This window comes from Varanus komodoensis, unplaced genomic scaffold (assembly GCF_004798865.1).
Source record: "Varanus komodoensis strain SLA01 unplaced genomic scaffold, ASM479886v1 scaffold30, whole genome shotgun sequence".
Classification (NCBI taxonomy): Eukaryota; Metazoa; Chordata; class Lepidosauria; order Squamata; family Varanidae; genus Varanus; species Varanus komodoensis.
The window spans coordinates 10,846,181-10,863,786 of NW_025335762.1; the positions used below are offsets into that span (position 1 = coordinate 10,846,181).

At 42.1% G+C, this 17,606-nt stretch overlaps 1 protein-coding gene across 12 annotated transcripts in view; it reads right to left on the reverse strand.

Moving 5' to 3' along the window:
• The window catches only part of PKNOX2 (PBX/knotted 1 homeobox 2), a 372,168-nt gene that overhangs the window by 191,420 nt on the left and 163,142 nt on the right, over positions 1-17,606 (reverse strand). For 10 of the 12 annotated variants that reach the window (XM_044437340.1, XM_044437344.1, XM_044437343.1 and 7 more), the window contains one exon: positions 7,969-8,203. The gene's annotated coding sequence lies outside the window, so the exon portion shown is untranslated. Of the gene's footprint in view, positions 1-6,256; positions 6,365-7,968; positions 8,204-17,606 lie in introns of all 12 variants that reach the window. The other 2 variants (XM_044437349.1, XM_044437350.1) reach the window with 2 other exon arrangements.

Below are 17,606 nucleotides of genomic sequence, written 5' to 3' on the forward strand. Positions count from 1 at the left end.
ATGCTACGCTTGGGAGGCAAAAAGCTTGCCAATTCTTGCTCTACATGGCTTAGAAGGTCTCCAGTGCAGATTCTGGCGCATTATGAAGAAATGATTCCTGCTTGGCCTCAGGGCATGTTCTCACATTTTCAATGCAGCATGCAATGGGCAGTGAAACTGCTATCTGATTCTGGTACGATGAATCCAGACTGAGGTTCATCATGGGGGATGTGTGAGGAGTCTGGTCTTTGTGAACTCCAGCATAGATTCATCTATACTTCAACAGAAAATAGGTCTAGGCATGCATATTTCAAGATAAAATGCACCTAGTGATACATACTTTGAGAAACTAGCCATATTTTTTAAAACCATTTAAAAAATCTAATTTCAACACTGCAGCCTTTCAATTTTAAATATATATTTGAATGGAGATGTTCACATGGACTTTTGGAAAATCCACAGTTTGATGGAGAAATGGAGCAGAATGTAATTGTGAGGGGGCACTTAAGAAAGTGATAAATAACCTAATGAGTCCTTCTCTATTCATCGTGCTATTATATCACACCCCTTGCAAAGCTTCCTGTGGAGCGTTACTCATGTTGCCAACCAATCAAAGTGTTTCCAGCTCAGATTCCATGCTCATCACACCCCCAGTAGTTTGGTACTTCACAAGCAGGCTCCCTGCCAGAAGAAAGAGTCATGGTAGAACAAACCATGTGAGGACTCTACCGCATCCACCAATAATGCACCAAGACACGGAGCATGCTGCAGGGTACCTCCCTCTTTTACAGCACAAGGACTCAGTTTCATATTGATCCGGAGCATATTCTAGACTGAAAAAAGAAAATACTCCTTCACAAACACATGAATTCATCGAACTATGGAAGTCTCTGCCACAGAAGGCAGCATAGTGACTTAGCTAAAAACTAGAAGAGCCTTCCAAAGTTCGTGTGAGATTATCTGTCAATGGGTATTGGCCATAAAGGATGGCCAGTTCCTGCGTAAAGCTGCCTGGTTGTTAAATGTGGCAACGGAAGCTTTGCTCTGTTCTGAAGCAAGCCTAGAAAAGAATAATGGGCTCATTCTGAAAACCCATTTTCTCCAACAGGATTTCCCCAAAGTGTGACTCATCATCCACCTACAGTTTTTAGTAAACAGCAGAATGCTTGATATTACTGTTTATTTATTTTGTAGTAGTTTTATAATTATATCCATTCCTGTATGAGTGCTGTTGTATGGCATTTTCACCAGTTTGATAAGTTTGTGGGAAGTGGTATACAAATTTCAAAAATACATCAAATTAATACATTTTCTTAGTTCCTCATTTTTTATTTTGTATCAGTTCGTGAATTTCTTTTAAAGTCCATAGGAACATAATTGGTGAAATTTCTCCTAATATGCTCCCATACCGATTTTTGCACGTGTCTAGTTTGCAAACTCAAACAGAAAAAAGTACAATTATTGCTGTATAACTGCATCCCAGTTTGTGGTTTTGGGAAATGCAAATCTCTATGCTCACATTCACATGTGAACCAAACACATCCCTAAGTGTGGTGGGTGAAGACCTTTTCTATTATGGTACCTCGTCTTTTAAATTTTCTCTCGGAGAGGTTTGCCTGGTGCTGTCTCAGAGAGGGATGCTCCTTCCAGCATCTTTCTCCCCCTTGGAAGCAGGTAGACGAGTCTGTCTAGTAAAAAAGTCAAGGAACAGAGCGGAAGGAGACAAGACTTCTTCCTCCTCTCCTCCCACCCTGCCAGCTTCACCTGGGAGGGTACAGGAATCTCAAAAGCCCATAAGTTTGGGGGTTTGAAAGCAGTGACGGTGAAATCTGATCACCCTTAATTTTCTTTTTGGCACCTGATGAAAATCTCCTCCTCCTCCTCCTCCTCCTCCTCCACACAAAATTACCCAGGTCTTTTAGATGCCTCAAGCTCATCAATGTTCACAGGAAGGGCAGGGCAAGGGTGCAACCGCTGTCCCACAGTTGAGCCAAACTAAACCCAGCAGTTTAGTGTAAATGCATTTGGGTGAATTTGGCCACAATCCATGTGTGCAGTAACTAAGATCCTTGTGTCACATCCCCTGAGCAATAAATTATGTACTGTACAGAGGCATGTTGTCGTGTCACATTTGGACTTTGTGGAAGCTATTTTCCTAGTGTGCTTATATTAGGTTGATGAAAGTGAAAACTGGTTCATGTGAATACAGACAGCAGCCTAGGGGCACAATCCTATACATGTCAAGACAGCGAAAAGTCCTACAGTTCCCAGCATTCATCAGCCCAGAATTGTCTCTTCTGAGTAGCAGGAGCTTTCCAGGGTTTCCTTGTTTGCCTTTAGATGGATATGTTATGGATTGAACCTGGAAATGCCTCCAGCCAGAGCATGTGTCCTGCTACTGAGCTATGCTCTTTCCCATATGTAACACCAAACCTTCATTTGGAGTTACAGAGGGAGTCTGAGTCTCACACACTTCCACCCACCTTCCCTTGCATACTCAGCACTCGAAAACTTGAAAACAGTGTGTTATCAGAAACAAACCAGCTAACTATACTCTGCACTTGTTTGAAAGAGATTTGGGAACCAGGCTGAAATTGAGATTTTCAGCTCTGGTGGGTGGGGCAATTCTGTAAACAAAATGTGGGCATTTTCCATGATTGGGAAGAAATTCACTTGGTTTGCATTAATTCACATTTCTCAAACCAACATGAGAGACAAACCACAGTTATTCTTCAATATTGGAGTCTTTCCAAATCTTGCAATGCAGTTCCCCAATGACAAAAGGTTTTTTAAAAGGAAAATCTTAGGAAACAGTGCTTAGAAGAATGCTTATCTTAGTAAAAGCAACCTACAAATGAGTTATATTTTCAAAAATTGTAAAAATATAAGCATATGCATACAAAAATGAACATAATTAGGAGAGGGGAAATGTAAAATAAACACAGATTTTCATATGGACTTTTCAAAATAACAATTTGCAAACTGATGTGAAACAGCAAGAAAGACAAAACAAAACAGAAAGATTCACCCATCTCTATTTGCCCAAATTTGCACCTCCCAAAAAGACAAATTTTGTCCAGAAAGCACATACAGTACGTTGTTAATTCAGTTGACAGGCCTTACGTATAGAAATCTCTTTAGTTTTGATGATCTACTTGAATGAATACTCCACATGTCCAAAATATAATGGAAGAGCAAGCATTAAAGATGGGGACAGCCCCATGACACAATCTCTTTCCTTCAGGACATACAAGTGGAAGGTGCTTTCAGTGAGGCTATCTGATATGCAAATTCATTCAAAGTGACTGTTCATTTAAAGGCCAGACATTGGATTGGTTCAAAAAACATTTAATTGCTTTACAGCCCCAAGATGTTTTTGTGTTTGTTTGATAGCCCTCTCTCCTTCCAACAATTATCAGTCTATCTAACCAGCCCTTTTAAGCCAAGGGCACATGGCCATCTCAAGCTGTGTCTTCCCCTTTTAGCTGTGCTGAGGTGGGCTTAGAAGGTCCCAGGTGAGTTCTCTCCACACTATTTATTTTATTTTGGTTTTACAGGTTGGGAGCTGGTTACCTAAAGGAATGCCTGCTTCCATATTTGTCCTCCCACCCCCTGAGATCGGCGGCAGAGGCCCTTCTCCAGGAACCCTCTGTGAAAGATATTAGGAGGGTGAGTGCCCAGAGGAGGGCTTTCTCTGTGGTGGTGCCCCACTTATGGAATGCGCTCCCCAGAGAGGTCCGTCTGGCACTGTCGTTATTTGTTTGTTGGTGTCAGGCCAAGACTTTTTATTTAAACAATATTTTAATAATTGTTAATATAATTGTTTTTTGGCCAGGGCGACTTATTTTGTACAGTTATGTGTCTTTTATATTGCTATTTATGTATTTTAATTAATTTATTTATAAGCCGCCCCGAGGCTTCAGCGAATGGGGCGGCCTAGAAATTCTCTAAATAAAATAAAAATAAAAATAAAAAATTATTTATTGGTTCTTAAATTTTTAGCCAGGGTGAATCCAGATTTTATATGTATCTATTTTTATGATTGTTTATTTATTATGTTGGAAGCCATCCCGAGGCTTATGCGAATGGAACGGCATACAAAAAATCCAAATAAATAAATGCATACATACACACTGCCCATTCTCATGGGCTAGACATGCCAAGCTGAGCCTAGATCGCTTAACCCCAGAACATTACAAACTTTTCAGAGCCATGCGCAAGGTTGGTCATGCCTTCCCTGCTTAGCCCATTGTGGCAACTGGCACTAATGGAACAGATGCACAGAAGGAGCACAGGCTGACTAAAAGTGGAAGCTAGGTAAGAGTCAGTTGTATAGCTCAGGAGTGGGCAGCAGGTGCCTCTCCAAATAGTCTGGAGTCTTGCCCACTGGCCTCATTGCCAGGGGTTTATGGGAGCTGAAATCTAAAACCTCTGGATATCTGCCCCATCCCTGGTATAGAGGCCTCCAAATTGTTTCCCACGTCATTTGCACAAGACCCATCTGCATACGGGTCCCTGCATGGATGCAACTACATTTTACTAATTACATTTAGGCATGTATGAGGAATCTGTTTAGAGTGCGAAATCTGATGGCATTTCCCACCTCAACCTTCCAGCTTTTGTTCTGATTTCTTCATGGTGGTGCCAATTCATTCTAACATAAGTTCTAACATTCTAACATCTAGCACATGGATTTTCACTTTTAAAACTGGCTGCAATTTGCACAGGTTTTGTTTTGAGCTAGGAAACTTGTAGAATTTTCCTGCAACACCTGATATTTGGGCAAATGTTGGGTGTCACAATTTGCACAAATTTCCTGAGTTTCAAACCACAATGAACCCTAGATGAAAGTGACAGTGACAAGTTCTTTGTGCAGTAGGGAATATAACAAGCTAAGGATAAATTAATGGAAAGATAAAATGGACAAGGATAGTTATAAAGGGAATCTGCAATGCCCAGGGTTATAGAATGAACTTACAAATGAGATTGCATCATACAAACAATGCAAATTTGTTTAAGCTTGATTTCATGATTGAGATTCCATTAGTGCGGAAGACCCGGTATGTGTACAAATCACCATTTGCACAAATGGCAGTACAAATACACATACTGTGGTTTTCAGAGTGCACAACTATTATGCATGCGTTTTCAGCACCTGGGGGAGGGAGGGGGAAATCAGTCCCATTTCTGATAGCCAGATTGGAAACTCTGTGGAAGTCTGTCAAGCTCAAAGGAAATGGATTCCCCAGGGTCACACATGCTTAATTACATTTTTCATCTGAGTTATGTGTGTTCATGATTCACAACATTTTCCCTCAGCTAAATGTAACAAGAACTCAGCTGAAGGGTTCCTATAAACCAGCCATCCTACTGTGCAATGGAGACTTGAAGGGCACTGATATTTCAAAATAATATTCTTCAACCAGCTTTGGCTCCCATTAGTTCAAGTGGGAGAAGCATTTTTCCTGAAAGAAGCTGGATATATTTTATTTTGTTATATATAAGGCTCTGCCTTTCCACCATGGTGTTTCAAAGTGGCTAACAAAGACAGTTAGAGACAATCCATCAATACCAATACAATACAATAAACTACTTGGTTTAAAAAGCAGCAAGCAAAGGAATGTTTCACATAGCATAATTAGCATAACGGATATGCATTGTGACATTTTCACAATATGTTTACCTGCAGTTACAATATGTGCCTTTGCCTGCCCTGAGCCTAAGAGGAATTACACCCTGCCTCCTCCACACTATTATGTACATTAACATAAATTTTGTCCGCAATTGTTCCATAAGATATTGTGCCACCAAAAAATTGAACAGGTACCTATACAGTCTGACAATGGAACCAGGACTTCCCATCATTCCTTTTATGTATATATGTGCCGATTCCCAATTAGGAGTAATCTTAATTGGGGTGATAAAAATAGTTAAGTTGTTAGCTCAGCTGCAATGGAAAGAGCAGGGTCTTTCTGAGTTATTAGTTCAATAAAATTGCTTGATGATACCATTACTTTTAACTCCTGAGCACATTAGCAAAAAGTAAAAAAATCTCCAGACAGTATTTAAAGTAACACAGAAGTTCAGTGTATTTAAAAACCACAGTCTAACCAGAAAACTGCAGAAAGAAAGCTGTGTTTGGATAAGAATGCAGTGGCAGCAGGCAAGCAGCATGGTGTAGGGGAGCTTGAAGAAGGAAGAAGAAGTGCTGGAATGCTCATGCACCCACTCCTGTCATTAGCGCTATTAACATGAAGCCCCTCAAAGGAATACTTACTAGCTGGCCATGCTGCGTCTTATGCTGATGCATCTGCTAGCCACTCGATAGTGGCATGCTGTGCTTTATATATTTGATTTTTAGCCTGCCCCATTAGCCGCTGGTTCCCTGGTTGGGTTACAAATTAGAGATGCTAAATGAATGTACCATTGCATGATGCAGGTTTCCGTCACGTTGGCTGGAACTCTGATTGGCCATTCTGATTGACTAGGACTCCTAACTGGGTGGAGTAACTGTATGTGCCTGGCTCCACTGTTCTGCTAACACTGAGCACACAACCACTGTGGTGAGTTCCTCTTACCCTTTACATGTTCAAGGAATGGGAACAGTCCTACTGAGACAGCCATGTGGATTGTGAAACAGAAAGAAACATCAGCAATGCAGCTGCACCACCAAGCTGGTGACACAGGGTGATTCAAATAACTGAGTCAAGCTGCAAAGGGAAATCGGAGAGGCTACAGCCCGTTTTCTTGCTGTGTGTCCAGCTTTAACAGAAGCTAGATACCAAACACAAAAGCAGTCCCAAGGAGTATTAAGCAAAGGATACAGAAATTCCTTCCTCACACCATTTGCCACTACTCCTCAGCGACAAGAACCCACCCTTCTTTATACTCCCGTATATTATTTACACTTCCGTTAAATCAGGCAAGTTCTATTTGACAGCTAACTTTAATATGGCCACCATTCTGGAATTGGCACCGTACGACTTTTGCTTGCTTGCTTGCTTGCTTACTTGTTTTTGGGCAAGATTTCTGTTGGCTTTTTAGCAGCAATGACAGCACAAAAGGGTGATCTCTTACACACTACTGCCACAGAGGAAATACGCGGCTCATACAGACGAGACTGAGTGGCACACAATGTCTACTCATATGCATCAATGAAACAAAAGAAACAGTGACGGGGAAGACTGTGCCCAGCAGATCTGTGCATCGTCTGTCTGGCTGTTGACTCTGGATGGGCAGTTCCAAGGACCCTGCTATTCCTGCTTTGTTTAGGTACAGGGGGAATGCAGATACAAAATATTTAAACTGAACCTGCGTTGCACAGCCCTTTCATTAGAGGATACAGTCAAATGGAGATTGCCCACTATAGAGCACACGTCCACCCTATGTCAAACCACGTATGATGGCTGTGGCCTTGACAACGACAGAAGCATCAGAAGCACATTGCTGGCTCTAGGAACATGGGGGCTGTTTCATACCAGGTATCTACAGCTGCAGCTCTCTGCAGTCCCAGGCAAAGAGTTGCCTTGCTATTACGTTCTTTTAACCAGGGTTTGAGCCTAGGGCTTCCTAAAAACAATTCAAACAGATTGGCATTAGGTTGCGCCCCATGTTGGTCTCGAGTCCCATCCATTTCAGTGACTCTGCTCCAAGAATGGATTCAATCCAAAGAACAGGAAGAATGATCATTACTATATTAACCCTTTTAGCATTGGCAGCTTTCGCTGACCTGGTGCCTTCCAGATGTTTTGGACTAGACAGCTGGGAAAGACTGAGCTATGGTGTCATACAATAACAACAACAACAACAACAACAACAACAACAACAACAACAACTTATGCATCATATTTCCTCAACCTGTGAAATGAACTGGTGGGATTAGCCCAGTAAATGAAATTGATTAATGTAAGTTAAGCATAATATGTAAAGCTAAGAGGATTGGTCTAAACAACAGCATCGTTAGATGGTTCTGGTTATGAAAAATCATACCTAGAGAGTACTTTATTGTAATGGATTGTTCTTCAGCTGGCAAGAGGTAGCGATTGCACTCACTCTGCACTCTGCTGTGCTCCGGATGTTGTTCAACGTGCTTAATGATGGCTTAGATGAAAAAGTGGAGAGTAGTTCATCAAGCTGGAAGTGCTGACGGTGTTGGTGTGGACTGGAGAGACTTCAGTAGGCAGGATTAGAATTCAAGCCAATCTTCATCAATGGGAGAACTGATCTGGAAAACATCAAGTTAGCATGTAAATATATATTTTAAAAAATCCCTATAAAATATAATGGAAAAGAGGAAAATGCAGTCATGAGGCAATGAGAGTTAGCCATCTGAAGTTGTTATATTTAATTTCTCTAAAGTATTATAGGATTGTACTTTGTCAAGCGAAACCTCCTTATTATATAGAATGCAAATACATTTTTACATATGGGTGCTCCATCACAGTGTCGCAGGTTTACCCAACTCTTGTAAGTAATGCCTTAGCTCTCGGCTTCAGCTTGAACAGCAGGCTCCTAATCTGATGCAGGGCAGGGTGATTTTCAGCACTGAGGTGGGGATGTTGCAGGCGGACAATTTCCCTTCTTCCTCTGCTAGGCAGTTTTCTGGACATTTTATAGCCGTATAATTGGGAACTCTGGATGGTGGGAAAGGGGAAATATGTCTTTTCTCCTTTACTTCCCATACAAACATCCCTTAATAGTGTGGAGTGGGGAATAAAATCTGTTAGGTGCTTGAGCAGCCCATTTTCCTTCCCTCCCTCCCTCCTAAGCAATATCTTTAGGGAAAATCCATTTCTCTAGTAACCTTAATCATATGGAGAAGAATCATACACTCCAGCTAACTTCTATATCCTCTCTCTCCTTTCTCTAAGGCGGGGGGGGGGCATTGCCCTCAGAGGTACCTCCCAGGCACTTCTCAGTCTGTTTCGTTTCATTAAACAAACACACAGAGACACAAACTTTTCTCTTCATTCACAAACATCTATCTCTCTGTGTACCTAGGCACTCCATCCCCACCTACTAAGTATGTAGAAATTATTCCGTTATGTTTTGGTGGTACAATTTTACTATCCAATCACTTGAATTCACCATAGAAGGAATTAGAAAATTCGTTGTTTTTTCCCCCTGCATCTGATTTTAGATAGTAAACCCCCGGTAAACTTGTCCTTTATGAATTACTGTGCAGACTGAGCACAACAACAGCAACAATACATTGTATAAGATACGTAGTGCTTGCCTAGAAGGTAGGAAAATTTCCTAATTGCCGTAGCTACCTGGCATGGGTGGACAGGTAGCTGGCATGTCACCCAGGCTTGTTTCTAACAATTTTAGCTGTCTGGCATTGTGCTCTCACTGTGCAGGGAGGGGAAGAGATTACCTCCCCCTCCAATATGCCTGTAATACATAAATAAAATTGAAAAGGAGCCACAGCTATATTTTTTAGCTGTATATTTTTTCTGACCTGCCCAGGCAGCCCTAGGCTATAGGGTTGGGGGTGGGTGGCAAATAAACAAACAAATAAATAAATGCCATGTATTGAGCCTAAGGTGTCGCTTGGCTATTAGTGAACAATTCGGCACAATACTGCCAGCCTGCATTGTTCGGTATCCCTGCAAGTCAACGGGCTAGGGTCCCGTTTGGTTTTGTGTTTGAGAAAGGACCAAACATGGAAAATTAAAGGAAAGGATCTGGGAAGGGCGGGCCCTACTATGGGCAGAGGTGAGGGGCCATGGACTGGTCAGATCCACACATGTCTTGCAACCTGCCTGGTGCTCCCAACCCAGCCTGCTCCCCTCAAGTGTTTTTGTCAATATTGCTGCAAGAGTCAACAGCCGGTCTGTTCAGCTTTTGCACATTGACTGCAGGAAGGTGCCAGCTTGCCCTCTGCCCCACGGAGCCACGTTTTTAAGGCCAGCTGTGGGAGCTGTGTGTGTGCATGGGGGGAGGCCCCCACAAGCCCCCTGTGGCTAAAGCCCTTCCCGAAGGAGAGATCTCCTGGGATCTATACATAAGCCAAGCTGGATCTATGGCAGGACAAAGCAAAACAGAGTTCTACATGAACAGAGAGATAAACATACCACCACCGTGAGGCATTGAAAAACTGTTTCTGCTGAAAAAGAAGTTGTGTCAGCCCAATAAGGGACAACTCGGACACTGGATTCAGCTACTCCAATGCAATTTACTTCCAGTTAGGCGAGTAAAGAGTTTCAACCTCACGCTTTTGGATGTCCCCCCAACCCAGCCAGGTACAGCTGTCCACACACGCAACATTGCAACATAAGGGCGCTCAGAAGGGAGGCACTAAGCCAACACTTTTCCCATCGAGAGTGTCTTAGTAAAAGCTAGTCCTGAGCTGCAACAAAGTCAGCTCCCCTTGATCGTATCTCCTCAGCTTTTCTCTCTGGCCATCCTTCAGGTGACATTGCCTTTCAGTTGGCCTCCCCGGTCTCCCTAGGTGACACAAGCAAAGGTGCACCGTGTGAGGGGTTCTGCGGGGAGGTTCCCATCAGCCAGGAAGCACATATGAAAGCCAGAGTTTAAAAACTGCATTGGGAATATGGCAATTATCTCCTCTCACCACATTTCTCAGCCCTGACTGAGGTTTAATTAAAACCAAGTTAAAACACACACACCCACACTCACACACACAGTGACACTATTTGAGATATCACCCTAATGCATGCAGGGGTTTTTTTAAGGAAAGAAAACATAAAGCTTTTATCACAGAGTTTTTAATTTACTGAAAGAACCTTCCAGCTCAGTTGGATATTATTCGCTCATAATATTTCCTTTAAAGAAATATATATATATATATATATATATATTAGCTAATCCCCCATAATCTCCTTGAGTTGCACCTAAAACACAGTTTCTTGCAAGTGACCTTTTCCAGAAAGGCTGTTTCTATGGCAACGGCATTGTTCGATTCAGGCAGGAGAAAAATACTGCATGGGGGGGAAATACTTAATTTTGCTGCATTTGATGACACATTTAATGCTGACAACATGCCAGTGAGGGCAAAACCTTCCCTCATCAATGTCTTTTAGAGCCCCCTTTGAAGATGAGACCAGTGACCCGACGTGGAGAATGTTGCTCTCCATCCAAATTTACAGGGGTGGGTAGTTAACAAAAGGATCATTATTACCACCATACCAACCAACCTCTAGCATCAGACAGGCCATAAAAAACTCAAATTGCAAAGACTGAAGTAAGGTGATAACTTTTGGTCCAACTGCCACAGATCTCTGGGGACAATATCAGGGGATGTATAAATGCCCTGGGTTTTCCAGTATGATCCTAGCCAAAGTCAACCACAATTCAGTATAGTTTCCCAGTACTCCAGGCATATTTATTTATTTTTCCCACTCCGTATGTACGTTTTGAATCACAATTTTCTTATGCAGTGGCTTAAGGCTCTTTGGGGTCCATTTGCTAATGCTCTGGTATTAATAACTGACAGGGGTACAAAGTAATAATAGAAGAGGCCTACGGAGACATAATATCTTTCTACTGCTGTCATTATCAATATTCTTTCCTATGTGTAAAACAATAGCTCTACACAGCAGAACATCTATAGTTTCCTCTGCGGATAGAAAGGGAACTCTGCACACCACCTGGAGCTTTTCAAAAGAAAGGCAAATTGCAATACACATGATGATGATGTAAGAAATTCATGGTGCCACCAGTACCAACATCTTCACTGTCACAAACTGATTCTTTCTTCATGTCTCTACAAGTTCACTGAAAGAAAGACTGGGCCAAAGAATTATACTATTCTTATAATGCATAATTAACAGTACAACTTTATAATAACATTATTTTGATATGTCAAAGAAATAAGGCACTAGAATCCTTTGGGGTTCATTTGCTAATGCGCTGTTCTTACATTTTTCTTAATAATGGACACGGAAACAAAGTAAATGAAAAGAAAAAGAATTTTTCTACTGCTCAGTGTCAATATTCCACTTTGTACTTAAAAATAGCACTACACAGCAGAACATCTACAGATTCCTCTGGCTTCACTAGGGAATTTTGACCCTCTGTAACTTTTTTTCAGTGCTGAATTTTCACTTCCGCCTGCTCATTTTGTCCTCTTGTTATGTCTTTTACTTTCACTTCTTCTCATTTCCTTCATATGCCACTTGTGGTCTTGCCCCCCACTCTTTCTACCATTTAATTATCATTTGTATGATCCTTCAGCTTCTGAATCAGATGCGATTGCATTCTGCTATTTATGCAAAATAAGCCAGGTTAATTTGTATCCCAAAAAGATGAGAAACACTAAAAGAAAATGCACCCTGCTCTGCAACTTGCATTGCATTTGTTCTGAACTTTGTTCTGAACAAAGCCAAAACAAAGATCACATGATTCTAGCTGAGAAGCTATGCCATGGAGCAGGTTTGGAGGATGCACTGGCTTCCCCACACCTCAATCAGGTTGGAATGATTACATCTGTGAACTCTGAGCAAACAACCTGGAGTGTTCTGATATCTATGCAATCAGCAGAAGAACTGGAGATGAACACAAAAGCATAATTTGGGGAAGATAACCAACCCCAGGGCAATGTGCCATTTATCCGCTTATCTGAGGGGAAAAGGCATGTCCATGCAGGAAAGGGGGATATGCCCATGCTACGCTGAGTCTCAGGCTGCTGGACTTCATGGCATTGCTTTGCATTTTCTCAACTGGAAATCAAAGGCAGCACTATGGCAACTGCACACACACAGTCTGGTAGCAAGCGCAAAGCACGGCCGTATCTGAAGCAAATGTGATACGCACTTGGCCACTTTACAGCCCCTCCAGTTTCCTCCAGTGAAGCAAGGCGCTGGGAATCTCCACACATGCATCAGAACGAAATGGCAGGAAATTGCGTGCACAAACTTCACTAGAAAATGCAGGTGAGGGGACACCCTTGTGAGCTCTCTCTCCTCGGCTTATAAAGGAAATTCCTTGCAAAGAGAGGACACTACTATTTAAATTCTGTTGCAGGAAAGCAGCTACACCAACTGGAGAAAGTAAAAGCATCACTGATTCCAGGCAGAGCAAGGCTAACCACATCATAGCCACAGCAACTTAGCATGTTGTGACTAACTGCCTGCGCATGGTTTCCTTTGGCCACAAGGGTAAGCCAAGAATTACCCTATTGCTACAGCCACTCAGAAATTGGAGGAAGTGGGAGCAGCTCAGCTTACCAAATGGCAACATTTACTGTGCACCCAGATGTGGCAGAAAACCACTACTCTCTTTCTGTGGTTACAGCCATCACACACAAAGAGTACCTTTTTGTGCAGCAACCTGTTAGCTGGCTGTATGTCTCTAGTGTTGGTCATTATTTAACCTACTTATTTTGTGGGAAAAATTAGTACCTTGACTTCCCTACACAGCAAAGTGGGAGCGATAATCCAGATATATACATCTTTGCTCCTGCTCCTTGATATTAACCTCCTTACATGGTGGCTGATTGCAATTGGTGAATTTTGTCACAGAATCACAACAGGAGCCTCATCTAACACAGACCCTTCCTTCTTTTGTGGGAGAAAATCACCACGGCTAAATATGACCTATATTTTCTTCCCTTCCAACGTGCACCCTTAAGAATTTCCGCCACCAAAATTACATTGTTTCACCAGACTTTGTTTAGCCAATATATTTCTTTGGAAGAGATGCCCGTCATCAGCAATAGTTTTTGATTCTGTTTGGGAGAATTTCAGGAGATCAGTTTGCTGTCATTCTGGGGCTCATCTCTATGACCAACTTGATGAATTTTGTTTTCTTTTATATTTTATTTAAATCTATTTTCCAGGAAGGAATAAGGAACCCCAAGGAACTTGTTAAAGCCCTGAGAGACTCATCAGAAACTACATCATGAGCTGTAGGAAATGTAGCTCATTTACATACTTGAGCTGCATGTAATCAACATAATTTGGATGGCATTTTCATGAATAGAAAATTTACTATAGTTGGTGGACACCTTGCAATTATTCTACAAAATTTGTGCTGTGAAATGGGGTAAAATCCAGTTGAGACACTGAAGAATCTCGAAGGAATTGCCTTGCAAAATCATGAAGACAAGAACTCACATAGACATCCATGCATCCTAATGTAGACTTTTCATGCATCAGCTTGCTGTACTGTAACATTATGCAGCATTTCTACCCACCACAACTCCTGGCACAGGGTTAGAGATAAAGGCAGCACACCACCAACCCTGCCTCATTTGCACAGGGGCCCAGATGCATTGCGGTTGCTATTTATTTCATTTCTACATTGCCCTGCAGCCAGTGGTCTCTGGGTGGTTTACCACAGTCCAAAAAACAGACAAAAATGCAACAAGGACCAGAAAATCAGAAAAGGCTCAAACATTTAAAACAGCTAAAAAGACAATAAAAAAGAGAGACTCTGAAGAAATGCTATAGGTGGGCAACCCCCCTCAGGCCCCTGGGTAGCCAAGCCAGTCTTTAAAGACTTTGGAAAAGAGGGCTGCCTTAGCCTGTGCGGAAAAGATGACAGATTTGGTGCCACCTGGGCTGCAGTGGGGAGGTTGTTCCACAGGGGGTAGGCAACTTCACCCTAGCTTTTAGGGTGGCCACTAAAGCATCTCCAAAAAGAGGACATGTCTTACCCAAAGAAAGGGCAAAAGAGGGCAAAAAGTTGCATAACATTTGCATGTGTAGAAGAAATCACTGTGACTTAAATAGAAATATTTCTCACCATATTAGAAATACAATTCCAGCTGAACAGCACCTGAAAAATCTGCAAAACACAGACTGAGCAAAATCTGTACTCCCCTTGGATGAGACATGCTTTGTACAAAGAAGGTCCCAGAGGTGACCCCAGGCTTCTCCTAGAGAGCTGCTGCCAGTCAGTGCAGGTAATACTACGTAAACTAGGTGGTCTGGCTTGGGATAAGCAGCCTGCTACATTCCAGATTAAGAAGGAATGCTGTCTTGGGTCCTGTTTCATCCTTGAGCTAATGCATTCTTATTTCAAGGCAGCTGGGCTGCACCAGGACATGCTTTACTTCTTCATCTCATGCAAAACACAAACTACATAATTCTTTTAAGACCACCAGCTCTAACGGATGTTGATCTAATCCATAACTCCAGCATTTGTTTGCCTTTTTTAATCCAACAAACATTGAAGAAGGTTGCTGTCCTAAGCAGATGAATGTATAATCTGATCTTAAGATATTGACATTTCTGTGGAGTTCACACACACCATTTGAGGAGGCAACAATTTATTTATTAGAAGCAAAGCTTCATGATAAGAATTCTACTTTATTAAAATGATATTGATGGGACTTCTCTTTCTACATCTTATGTTGTGTGAAGATGGCTTAAAATACATTTTAGGAAAATAACTTAGAAGATATTCCACATGGAAGGATCTAAGGATTTTGTTAAATATGTTCTGATTTGAAGATTGGCTGGTTCTTTGATAGATTTGGATTTTTAAGAGACGTGCAAGAAAGGCTTTCCCCTGTTGTACACTTGCACAAGTCCCCCACCCCAGTAAAAACAAAACAAAATAAAAATCCACAACTCTGTGGAATGTGTGTGAATTTGAAAAGCTGGTCTCCTGCAAAATCTGCAGTTTGGATTCTGAAATCTAAACTCATCTGAACCCCTTGCAGATGCCCCTGAAGTCTCAATCTGATGTTTTTAAAGGGTTTGATCTTGGCAGTCCCATTTAAAGCCCTGCACACAGTAGGGCCGTGGAAGACCTTGTCCAGAGACCTTCGAGGCTTCCTGATTAGATTAGAAGAGAATAACCTGTAATGGTTTAATCATAAGGTAGGTTAGTTTTCACTGGTGCCAATTGTTCGTATTATGTACTTATACATATCGGCCAATACAGTTATAGAATGACAGAGCTCTGAGGGGCTCTCTAAGGTTAGTAAGCCCAGTGCAGAAAAAGAGGTTGTATTAAATCACATTAGACAACTTCCAATTCTGTGAATGCTATAGCCAAATAAATAAATAAATATATAAATAAAAATGCATAATATACATAGAGCAAAAAAATCACATCAGTAAAACTATTCCAAAGTTCCCTTCCCTTCCCTTTCCTTTTCGTCTGAGTTTTGTATATCTTTTGGGATCCTGAAATCTTGCAGTTCTTTCTGGTTTCATTTTTTAAAAGATTCTGTTTCAATTGTGCTGATTCTCTCTGTATTCAGTTTGCTTCCCAGAAGGTACTTGTGAAAACCTTAATGGTAACTGGGTCACAGTCTGGGTTTCATTCTGGTTTGAGATCCTGCTTTGCAGACACCACTGAAAGTATGATTTCTTGGCTTGGAGAACATGCAAACTATTTAAGAAACCCAGAAGTACTGTATGAAGGCATGAAAGAAAAAGGGAGCAAATGCATTGATTATTCCCCATCTAACAACCTTGTTGTGCTGAGGTTGTTACCAAGGTTGTTACTTGTTGTACCAAGGTTGTTACATCTGAATTTCTTGACCAACAAGGGAGAAATATATACTCTTGAAGCATGCAACTTCATTTAAGTTCTCAGCCAAGTACATACGAGAGTGTGGGCTCTTCCATACTAGAGACATTCATTAGAAACTGGACAGCCATCTGAGTGGGATGTTATAAACTGATGTCCTGCAACAGCAGGGGGTTGGCCCCGATGACCTTCATGGCCCCTTCCAACTCTACTATTCTATGACCGATTCCATGATTCTATATGTTAAACTGTTAGTCTCCCATTTACATTAACTCAGGAATTTGAAAAATGGTTTTAAGATGGATCTATATGAACATCTTAAAAGAAGGAAACAATAAAGGAAGTTATGTGTGACCACCATCTTTACCTTGCTGCCTACATAGCAGTCAAAGTTGGGAATGTTGCTAGCAGCCACGCAGACACTGCTGCGGCTGCATGCATTCATACATAACAAAGAACTGGAGAAAGAGCTGCATTCTCCAGCCATTCTGGTTGCACAAGGCATTTTGCATGGATCCTGCAGGAAGCCTTCGGATTATTTCCCTTATTTGAATAACTTACTGAGGAATAAGGTATTCCTTTTGGGCCATGGACACATTTGGCAATGTGAGAAACTGTCCCAGGCTGCACAACATGCCTGCTCTGACAGGAGTAGCAAAGTCTGCTGACAAGACTAAGAACAAGGCAGAGATGGGTCCCAAGGCTCATCACAAGGAAGACCTCTGCTAAACCTACATGTTTCAGAACCATCAGAATGTGCTCTGCGGTGATCCTCGCTGCTGGTAAGAGCACATGGCCCTGAGGCATTCCTGGGGGCATTGCTGCCAATGGGCACCATGCGGTTTACCCTGCATTACTGTAAGCAAGCCACAGTATTTGTAGTCAACCGGGCAAGCCCACAGCATCTCCACCTGAGGTGACGCATGAGGCCTGCTGGCCAGCTGGTGGCGGAAACCTGCTTCAGTCTGCCATGCATTCTCCCGCATGTATAAGGCAGTGGGCCAGGTGAGGCCCAGGACAGATGGTGTGGCACACACTGCTTGAGTTTCCATAGAGAGGGGCAGCGAGGAAGCCCAGAAGGGCAGCTGGGAGAGCCTTCTCATGCTCCACAGCTGCTCCAAATGCTGTTTTAATTGGAGGGTCCTGCAGGTCATGGGGGGGGGCAGGTGTGGCCCATT